The 10,788-nt window shown below is 35.8% G+C and overlaps 1 pseudogene; it reads left to right on the plus strand.

Moving 5' to 3' along the window:
- The first annotated feature begins 135 nt into the window (after positions 1–135).
- Positions 136–4,696, plus strand: LOC141540585 (nischarin pseudogene; annotated as a pseudogene).
- The last annotated feature ends 6,092 nt before the right edge of the window (positions 4,697–10,788 follow it).

Raw genomic sequence — 10,788 nt, forward strand, 5'->3', positions numbered from 1 at the left:
ATCTGGCTTCAGCCTAGCTTAATAGAAGAGCCTTTGCAGATCCCAACTTGTCCAAAATAACTTCTTGAAATACTAGCTGAACAAGTAACCTCTCTTTATAGTGATCTAAAACATTACAGCAGGGGTTCTCAAACTATGGCCCGCTATGGACATTTATGCAGCAGCCAGGTTATGGCAAATGGGCTGACGGGCGGAGACAGAGTGTGAGGTTTTGTTTTTACTATAGTCCGGCCCTCCAACAGTCTGAGGGACAGTGAACTGGCCCTCTATTTAAAAAGTTTGAGGATCACTGCATTACAGGGTCTTTCCAAAGAGAGCAAAAAGACAATAGGTTAAAACTAATCATCTAACACAAAAATAAATATTTTTAAAAGTTGGGGGGGAGCCAAGATGGTGGAGAAAAGGCAGATCTTCCCTGAGATCTCCCAAATTCCCCTTCAAACAACTTTAAGTAACACCTCAAAATGAATTCTGGAGCTACAGAAGCTACAAAAGAATGAAGTGAAACAATTTTCCAGCACACAACAACTTGAAAAAATCTGTTACAACAGGTGTGGGTAGAACACAGTTTAGCACAGGCTACTGCAGGACAGACTACATTTGCCAGAAAAGCAGCAGCAGGCCTTGAGGGTGACTTAATTAGTGGCAGCAGCTGCAGCTTCTGGAAACTCTCAGCTCACAGACAGTAAGAGGGCCAGATAACTGGTCATAAGGAGATTATATATTATAGATTTATAGATATGATATATATTATGTATATAATATATAGATTATATATTATTGCTGACCTTGGGTATAGGAATCTGTCACATTGCCTAAATGAATATACAAGTCATATTCCTGATCTGTAATCTCAGGAATACCAGGCTCTGGGAATCATATTAATGGACTAACAAAAGATTTGCAAGAAAAAAGATTTTTTAAACCCCAAATAATAGCCCAAAGTCTCCCTAATAGGAATATTAAGTAGATCATTACTTATCTAATATGAAGGAGTCAAAAGTCTGAAGAACAAAAATATATTTGTCTTACTACTTTCTTTTCTGTGATGTTCTCTTCTCTGCATTTTTATGACACTTTACATTCCTGGTTCTCTTCCTACCAGCCTGACACCTCCTCAGTCTCCTTTACTAGATTTTCATGCAGTAACAGTGGGTGTCCCACAGGTTCTATTCTAGTTCCTGCCTGACTTGCTTCAAGTCTCAGCTAAAAATCTTCTTTGCATTAAAACAGGTTTTTTTTTATTTTTATGAAAATATTCTATTCAAAGCAAAGGGGAGATATGATTTTATAACTGGAGGTTCCCAAAGTCAATCTTCATGTTGTTGTTTTTTTTCTTTCTGGGTACTTTTACTGCCAAAAGAGCAAATAAGGTAGATGGTAGTATTGTTGTTATAATGACAAGTTCTGAACATCCTTTCCTAAGGGAAAGCCAGCTCTGAAGTGGAGCATCCACACCTCCTCAGTCTTCTGGAGTGTCTCCATTCCAGTTCACAAAGGAATCCAGCAATTAGCAGCCTGAGCATCTCTCTCTGACAGTGTAGTTGCTATATTTAAAATTCCTCATCGAGCACCTAAAGGGAACAGCCACCACATCCTTTCCGCCTTGGAGCTGCTGCTGTGCTTTCTCCATATGGAAACATTGTAGAGTTTGACTTTCTCATCCCTGGAGTGTGCTTAGTGCTAAAGGAGAAAAGTAACAAATACACTTGTGTCTTATTTCAGATGCCTCACATCTCGGAGAGTTGATTCTTTATAAATGTTTTCAGCAGCTAGCCCAGTGCTACATAGTGGCAAAGCAAGCTTGCAGGAATTTATTTGCCAGCTTCTGGGCTTTTATCACATTTCCTCACATGACAGTAAGTTAAAGGGTTATTTTCTTGCATATCTTATTTATGGTGAAAAAAAGTAACATTTGGCCAACCTTGGGCCAACAGGACTTTGGGAAAAATAAAATGGTCTCAACACACCATGCAGCCTATATTTTGTGAGTCATATGAAGCAGGGCAGTCTGTAGCCCCTCTCTATTGGATATTTCTAACTCTCCAACAGTTAAACATGATAGTTAGATTTTAATGCTTTGCCAACAGTGACACCAATGACATCAGATTTCAAACTGAGTTAGATTCTTCTTGTCTCAGATCTATTGCACACAATTCATGATTCCATTCAGCTTAAAAGTTTTTTTCACTGATGATCATGTTATCATTGTGGTGTTTGTCCTACCTCATGAAAAATTCCAATTTTTAAAACAATCATAACCCCTTGAGAACTTTCTTGCAAGATGTGACGACTACAGTGATCTCCAAAGCTTCTAAAAATTTGGAAATAACAAGAAATCACATCTTGAACTTCAGTTATTGGCAGGCAACTAGTTGTTCTATGCCTCATTTGACTCTATCCTTCCTGAATCTAAGTGAATTTCTAATGCAGAAAATGGCAGAAAACAGCCAAAATTCCTTTTTACCTGCAGGCTTCCTCTTCCCTTCCAGTATGTGACTGGCTTAGGGGAAAATGCCATTATTGAGTTTTTCCATCTAGTTTTTCCAACTTTCTGTTGCTGAGAGATATGATAATCAACTGTGATAGTCTTAGCTCTTCTCAGGAATGCAAAGATCCAGATTTAGGATGGAAAATGCCATTCACATCCAGAGAGAGAACTATGGAAACAGAATGTGGATCAAAGAATAGTATTTTCACCTTTTTTTGCTCGCTTGCTTTTTCTTTCTCATGGCTTTTTTCCCCTTTCAGTCTGATTTTTCTTACATAATATGACAAATATGGAAATATGTTTAAAAGTATTGTGCATTCACTTCATACCTCTCAGATTGGCTAAGATGACAGAAAAAGATAATAACGAATGTGAAAGAGATATGGAAAAACTGGGGCACTAATGCATTATTGGTGAAACTGTGAAATGATCCAAACATTATAAAAATCAATTTGGAACTATGCCCAATAGCTATAAAACTAAGTGTATCCTTTGATCCAAAAGTGCCATTACTGGATATGTTTCCTAAAGAGATCATAAAAAGGGAAAAGGATCCACATGGGCAAAAATGTTTGTAGCCCTTTTTATAATGGAAAGGAACTAGAAATTCAGTAGATGCCCCTCAATTGGGGAATGGCTGAATAAGTTATGGCATATGAATGTAATGGAACATTATTGTGTGATAAGAAATGATGACCAGGATGATTTCAGAAAAGCCTAGAAAGACTTACATGAAGTAATATTAATGGAAACGAGCAGAACAAAAAGAACATTGTACGCAAAAATAACTTGTTTTTTTTCTTTCTTATATCTTTTTTCCTTTTTATCTGATTCTTCTTGTGTAGAATGACAAAAGTGAAAATATATTTAGAAGAACTGCACATGTTTAACCTATCTAGAATTGTTTGCTGTCTAAGAGAGAGAGGAGAAAGAGGAGAGAGGGAGATAAATTTGGAACTCAAGGTTTTGCAAAGTTAAATGTTGAAAACTATCTTTCATGTATTTGGAATAATAAAATGTTATTAAAATAAATATATATAATAGAGTTTTCTTTAAATGAATGTTGAATGTATAAAATATTATTGAGGAAAATAACAAAAAACAATGTTGCTGAGGTTGAAAGTGAAGAGGTGAGATACTACATGTGATCATTAGTTTTATTTTACAAACTCTTGATGGGAAAGTCACTCTTTGTGTGTTGCTAACAACCAAAGCTGTCTACTTGATGTGGGACAACTCTATTCATTAATAGTAAGCCTTTGCTAGACATCTGGAATCAAAGGAACTCTGATTATAACAATAGCCCTTTCCATCTGTTTCTGTGCTTTATTTTAAAGTTCAATGACGTACAGTCAGCTAATATTAGACTCTTTGATCAGTATTTCAGATTACTTGCTCTTCTGCAGATCATATTGTAAGTTGTCTGACTCAAGACATTTATTGTTCCCATGCCTTAATTTGACAGACCGCCTCTCTGTCCTTTCCTTGCTAGCCCACACACATTCCTTAGAACTATCGGACAAGGTTTTTACTTTACTTTGGGTTTTACTTTAAATTTGGAAACAAAAATGCAGGGGAAATGGGTAACTATGAATTGATCCACTGTAGCAAAGTGAAGTTTGTTTCCCCTAATGAGAAGGATATTGGACATTTGGCTTCATTGTGCCTGAGAAGTTGGATGACTTAGCAGATCACCCAGTTTTGAATATACTTTTATATGTTTTGGCATTCCAAGGAAAGCCTATGAAAGGTACTTTTTGCCAGCAGTTTACTCCAGAAAAAGACGTTCATTCTGACCAGTTCAAGTTTATTCCTTTTTGATGAGGACCATGTCAGTTAGCCCCTGCCTTTATCTGCCAAGGAGTCACCAAAGAAACACAAATATCAGCCTGATACTAGCCAGAGAATCTAGAATGTAGACCAGGTACTCTTATGCTACCAGCTGTACCCCTCAGGGCCTCCCTCACCTTTGTCTTTGATAACATACAAACCCAAGATCTAAGGCAGAATTTGTTCCTGAAACATTTTAGAGTCACTAGTTACTTCACAGGGAGCCCCGAAATCCAGACAAAATGATGAGAGCAAGGAAGCATTGGGTATATCTCCTTCCCAAGTGCAAATAGCCAGAAGAAACTCATCTCAATATTTGCCAGATAATGGGAAATACTACACAGATGGGAGCTGCCCCTCAAGTTCATAAGGTAACAGACTGGACAGTGGGTAGAGAATAGAACATGGACTAGAAGAAACCATCCCAGCCCAAGTTGTCAAGACCTTGGATTCCCTAGAGCATCAAGCTCCTTATTATTACATTTTCTCAAGTATCTACTGGGTGGGGGCTTGGTTTTTTTGTTGCTGTTAACTGATCTAAATATTTTTATGCTGAATATGTAATCAGATTATCATGCTTTGCACCCTGGGAACGAGTATGAATTGAAAGGAATAAGAACTATGCCTTAGTGCTATTCAGGGCTACTTCTACTTCCACATTTGTTTACTATAGCTACGGCTATCTATATCTATATCTATATCTATATCTATATCTATATATATATATATATATATATATATATGCATGTATATGTATATATATACATATATATATATATATATATATATATAAAATCAGTCTATCCAAACCATCTCATTATAAATAATGATAAAAGAAGCATTCATAATGTCAAAAAATGAAGGTGTGCATGTGAACTGTATTTTATTGGGTATGCTGCTAAACAGTTCAGTTAATTTGATTTTAGAGATACTTTTACATGTGTCTTTTTATAAAGTGCTAAATCTGGTTTTATTTTGCTGATCATCATGAATCTCATAGCAAAATTCACATTAAGATATCCCAAGTGTGAGGATGTTGCTTGGGACAGATATTCTCACTCCCAAGAGGAACATCTCTAAAATAGCTGATATGTATCCATTGTGGATGACAAGTAAAAAGGATGACTGGCTGCATGTGAAAACTGGGTCATCTAGGCTCCAAGCATTACACGTTACTCCTCCTGTCTTTTTTCTCTATAACAATAAAGTGGAATTTGCCTCAGTTTCCTCCTCTGTAAAATGGTAATAAAAATAGAACTTACCTCCAGGGTTGTTGTGAGGATCAAATAATTGATCAATCGGTAGACATTTATTAAGCACCTACTATGTGCCAGGAACTGTGTTAAATAAGATATTTGAAAAACTCTTTGCAAACTATAAAGTGCTATATAAATGCTAACTGTTATTATTTAATTAGGATATGCAACTATAAAGACTGTCAATGAAATTTCCTTCTCCATACATACATTTAATCAATTAAAAGAAAATCTGTTGAATATCTATGTGCCAGGCACTAGAGATTATTGTTGTTCAGCCATTTCAATCATATCTGAGTCTTTGTGAAGTTTTCTTGGCAAAAATATTGGAGTGATTTGCTATTTCTTCTCCAGCTCATTTTGCAGAGGAGAAAACTAAGAAGTTAAGTGACTTGCCAAGAGTCACACAGCTAGTAATGTCTGTGGCAAGCTCAATTCTTCTTGATTCCAAATGTGATGCTCTATCTACTGTGCAACCTAGTTGACCCTAATATATTAATATCCCTAATATATACTAATGGGTATAGGTATATCAGTGGCAAGCCCAGAGAGATAGTGACAGAAGGCATCTGAATGATGTCTTCATTAATTTTTGAACTAATTTAGTGGAAAATATACTGATCTCCCTCACAGTTAAATACACCTGAGGAAATCTGTTCATATTTTGCAGCCACAGATATAATGGTACTTTGGCTACTTATGCGGTTAATTGTAAGAACAAAATGTTGAAGAAAAATTGACCTTGAAAACTTCAAAAGAAAAAGGAATATAATATTTCTCTATGATATAAAACACAACATTTTAAATAGAATTTTAACATGTTTCAGATAGAGGTTTAAGCTAGCTCCTCATGAATTATCTCATGCAAAACAAACATGCTTTTAACTTAATTGCTAAAGCTAAGGGGGTCAAAATAATCTATTTAATAGCCTCAAAGTCTCATTATAGATAAAATGATCAATTCAACAGCAAGTATATAAAGAGCAGTCAAAACACTGAAGAATAAAATTGCATTTATCTGACTCCAGATGACTTTCCATGGTAAGGTTATTTCCTGGCATGAGTTATTTCAAGAGCTAAACAGCAACATAAATAATAAAAAAAAAAAAAACAAGTCATTGTACAAACCTGATTTTCAGTGTCTCATATTCTAGAATGATAAATCTAGAGGTAGATGGGACCATAGAAGCCATCCAGTTCAAACTTCGCATTTTACATCTGAGAACTGAGGCCCACAGAGATTGTAACTTTCCCAAAATCAAGCAAGCAGAGAGCATCAGAGACAAGATTCAAATTTAGGTGGTATGGTGGATAGAATGCAGAGCCTAAGGTCAAGAAGATTCATCTTCCTGATTTCAAATCCAGTTTCAACACTTATTAGTTGGGTGATTTGGAGCAAGTCATTTAACCCTATCTGCCTCAATTTCTCTTCTGTAAAATGAACTAGAGAAAGAAATAGCAAACTACTTCAGTATCTTTGCCAGGAAAACCCCAAATGGGATCACAAAGACTGAACATGACAAACAAGTGAACAAAAAAAAATCTCTCTCCTGTCACTTCATCATCCTTCTCTCTCATGGGAAGAGCATTTTCGGTGTCCTTAAAAATCATGAGAATATAAGTTTACTTGGAATTTGCTGATCCTTCCAATGCCAATCATTCCTTTCAAAGCAAGTAGGCTCCAAGTCTTCATGCAAGCAATACTTAATAGCATCCAATCCAAAAACCCCAGGTCCAATCACAACAATTCTCTTCTTAGTCACAGTTTCTCATCTTACTTGTCAAAAGAGTTTTGTGGGTATCATTGAATCAATAAATGCAGGAATGAAAGAATTATATTTTATAGTCATGAAATTCCTATGATCCCAGCTCCACAGACCTGAGAAATGAGAGCCCAGTTGTCAAAACAGCATGAGGTGATCTAGCTATAGCAGCCTGATCAAACTCATTAAAGACTCGATTGAAAACCTAGATTTCAAATTTAATGATTTACATTGGTGGAAATGTCTGGCTAGGAAACTGAAGGGGTCCTATCTCCCACGTGGAGCATTCTTTTTCTGTAGGAAGATGAGCCAACTCAGGAAGTTGAATAAATCAGAAAAGCAATACTTTATGAGCATGGGATCAGAAAAAAAAAAAAAAGCAAAAGGCAGGACAAAGCAAATAAGTCCTTTTTTATCTGGATAGAGGATTTCTGGAAACCCATGTGATGATCCTTGTAATGTAATGAAGTGCCCTGCTTGGCCATTTTCAGTTGACAAATCTGACATTCTCCAACACATCTTTTTATATATTGTTAAACAGGAATACAAATCTTCTGCGTACATTACTCTAATTTGAGAGGTTGTCATAAATACTTTATATTTCCTTTTTTTTTTTTTTTTTTTTTTTTTGCTGAGGCAATTGGGGCTTGCCAGGATCACACAGGAAGTGTTAAATGGATGAGGTCAAATTTGAACTCAGGTCCTCCTGACTTCAGAGCTGGTGCTCTATTCACTTTACCAACTAGCTGCCCCAAATTCCTTATATTTCTATCCACTTTACAATTATATGTGTCTTTTAATTAATTTCAATATTTGTTTTCCTTGAATTTCTTCATTTCATTCGCCATGAGTTCTTTTTGTTTTGAACTTCATTTTCATGTTCATCATTCTCTGACCAGGCTGAATTTATCACAAGAAAAGTTCATCACTAGAAAACTCATAATCTTAGAAATTGCTTCAGCTTTGCTATTCATACATTATCAGGACCCTCAATAGCTCCTATTCCTCTGTATGGAGATCTGGAAGGAAAAGCAAAAAAGCCCCTCCCATAGTCTCCCTTTCTAGAAGGTTCAAAAATCTTAATCATCTCTTCATTTGCCACTAGTTGCTCTGCTTGGCTTTGACTTTACCATTATTTTAATCAAGCTTTTGGGATGAAGTACCCTCTAGTACCCTGCCCCACTTTCAACTTTTTATTGTCATCCCCTTTAGATGTAAACTCCTTGAGGACAGGGTGGTGATCTTTCTTGTTTGTGTCCCCTATTAAGCACAGCTGAACACACTGTCTACCACATAATGGGGCAATTAATAAAAGTTTTATTATATCTATCAAATGGCAATGGAAGTAAATAGGATGGTCACCTATCTCCTATCTCCTGATCCACAGGATAAAAGGAAAAACATGGCCAATTCTGAAGAAGATATGCTGAACTTATATTTAAAACCTTTCCAGATTGGTAGGATCTGCCCAATAAGATTTCACACTCTGCTGACACATTTTGAGAACCCATGTTATAATAAGGCATCTGAGAAAGGGTTTAATAAAAAATCACTTGGAAAAGAAAAGCTTAATAGCAACAGCTCTCCTTTAGTCTCTTGGATCCACATCACAGAATTAAGGAATGATATTTAACAAAGTTTGTACACCAATTGAAATGATAATTGTCAAAGTTCCTCTTTCCTTTTTTCAGCTCAATTTTCTATTCTTGGGACATTCTGGTAAAATTCAAAATTAGAGAGGATATAGGACACAGGAAATTTTGTTATTTCTTCTAGAAGATATTACCAATCTCACTAGGCTTTTTGCCTATTTTTTATTAATTGATTTTGTATTCCAAAAGATTTTAGATTTTTCTAATAGGCAATATATTTATTCATTCTCTTTAACAGAAAGGATCCTGGTTTAATCTTGTGTCTTTGCATTAATAGAAATCTCCTCCAGAGGGCACCAAATCACTCAACATATTTTCCTGATCCTTTCTGCAATAAACTATTTGGAAGAATTGGGAGGATAGTAACAGTGGATTGTGTTTTATAGTCAAAGAAGCCTTAGATTTGAAATTAAGGGGGCATCTAGGTGGTGCAGTGGATAGAGCACCAGCCCTGAATTCAGGAGGACCCGAGTTCAAATCTGGTCTCAGACACTTAACACTTCCTGGCTGTGTGACTCTGGGCAAGTCACTTAACCCCAGCCTCAAAAAAAAAAAAAAAAAAAAAAAAAAAAAAGATTTGGAATTAAGACGACCTGGGTTCAAATATTACCTCTGACATTTGGCCTTGAGAAAATCACTGAAATTTTTTATATATTTATATATTTTATATATTTTTATACAAATATAAACAAGTAGTATCAAGGAAAAAGAGGAATTAATTAAGGGATCAATAAGAGAGTAAGAGGAGAGAAAATGGAAGCATTTTTTTTCTTTGTTAATAGGAAAAATAATCTTTATTTTCATTAACTTCTAACTGAAATTTAGAATTTTCTCCAAATATTTTATTATTTTTTTTTTATTCATTTTTCCAAATTATCCCCTCCCTCCCTCCACTCCCTCCCCCCGATTGGAAGCATTTTTATATTAGAAATTGGAGATTTTTGGATCAGGAAAGGGCAGAAGAGATATAGGATTATAGAGGAGGTTTAAGGATCAAGTGAGGGATTTTTCAGGATAAGGAGATACAAGCATGTTTGTGGGAATGATCTAGTAAATGGTGAGAGAATAAGTAAAAGAGTGGGGAGAGTGGAGTGGGCAATCTGTTGAGGAAATGGAATGGAATGGAATTAGTTGAACAAGTAGGGGAGTTAGCGTTGGTAAGGAATGAGTTCACTTCATCATGAGACACAAAGATGAAGGAAGAGATATTTTACTGATAGGAGATGAGGAAGATGTAGAAGAGAGCATTCACAGCAAATGCTTTATTTTTTTCTGTAAAAATATGAACAAGGTTTCCAGCTGAAAGAGTATGGGAAGGGGAGCAATGAGAAATTTAAGGAAGGATGAAAAGGTTTGGAAAAGCTCACTATGTGAGAAGGAGGTAAAGTAGAATTGACCAGCTACAATGAGCTCTCAAATGAGGTTGTATCACATACATACATATATACATACATACATACATAGGAGGTATAGTGAATGGAGTCTGAAAGTCCTGGTCTCGAGTTAGGAAGACTACATAAGTTCAAAGCCAGCCTCAGATACTTCTTGGTATGATCCTAGACAAGTCACTGTATACCTCAGTTTCTTCATTTGCAAAATGATCTGGAGAAGGAAATAGCAAACTATTTCAATATCTCTGCCAAGAAAACCTCAAAATGGAGTCACAACTTAACTGAACAACAACAAAGCATGAATTTGTGGTGAATCCAATTGTATTATTTTCTCCATCTTCATTCAACAGCATGTATGTAGAATCAAAAGCAGGGAATGGTGGAAATGATCCAAGACTGAGACAT

This window comes from Sminthopsis crassicaudata, chromosome 4 (assembly GCF_048593235.1).
Source record: "Sminthopsis crassicaudata isolate SCR6 chromosome 4, ASM4859323v1, whole genome shotgun sequence".
NCBI classification, from domain to species: Eukaryota; Metazoa; Chordata; class Mammalia; order Dasyuromorphia; family Dasyuridae; genus Sminthopsis; species Sminthopsis crassicaudata.